The sequence below is a fragment of the Theobroma umbraticum genome, unplaced genomic scaffold (genome assembly GCF_002168275.2).
Source record: "Theobroma umbraticum cultivar Fairchild unplaced genomic scaffold, ASM216827v3 scaffold_60.0, whole genome shotgun sequence".
NCBI classification, from domain to species: Eukaryota; Viridiplantae; Streptophyta; class Magnoliopsida; order Malvales; family Malvaceae; genus Theobroma; species Theobroma umbraticum.
The window spans coordinates 413699-414096 of NW_018397288.1; positions in this window are offsets into that span (position 1 = coordinate 413699).

Consider the following 398-nt stretch of genomic DNA (forward strand, 5'->3'; position numbering starts at 1 on the left):
TAAAACTAATATGGAGGATATGTGTTGTGTTATGTGGGCTATTTGGAAGGGACACAATTCTGTTGTATTTAAGAATGAGAATTTCAATCTGGTCAAAACACTTTTAATGGGGATGGATATGTTTTTCCAATACAAATGTGTGTTTGTAGCAGAAAAGTAACAACACATCCCACTTGTAGTAGAGGATTCTCGTTAAAAGATGCCATTGATTAGCAAATTGAATTTTGATGTTGCCATTATTGACCAGAATGGAGAAACCTTTGTAGTCGTTAGTTTCGTTGTCTGAGATTCAAATGGAGAGTTGGCATTTACTGGTTGAGTGAGGATGCAGTTAACCCCAAACATTGCCATAATTGAATTGAAAGCATTACATTAGGCTTTGCTGATGTGTGAACAAG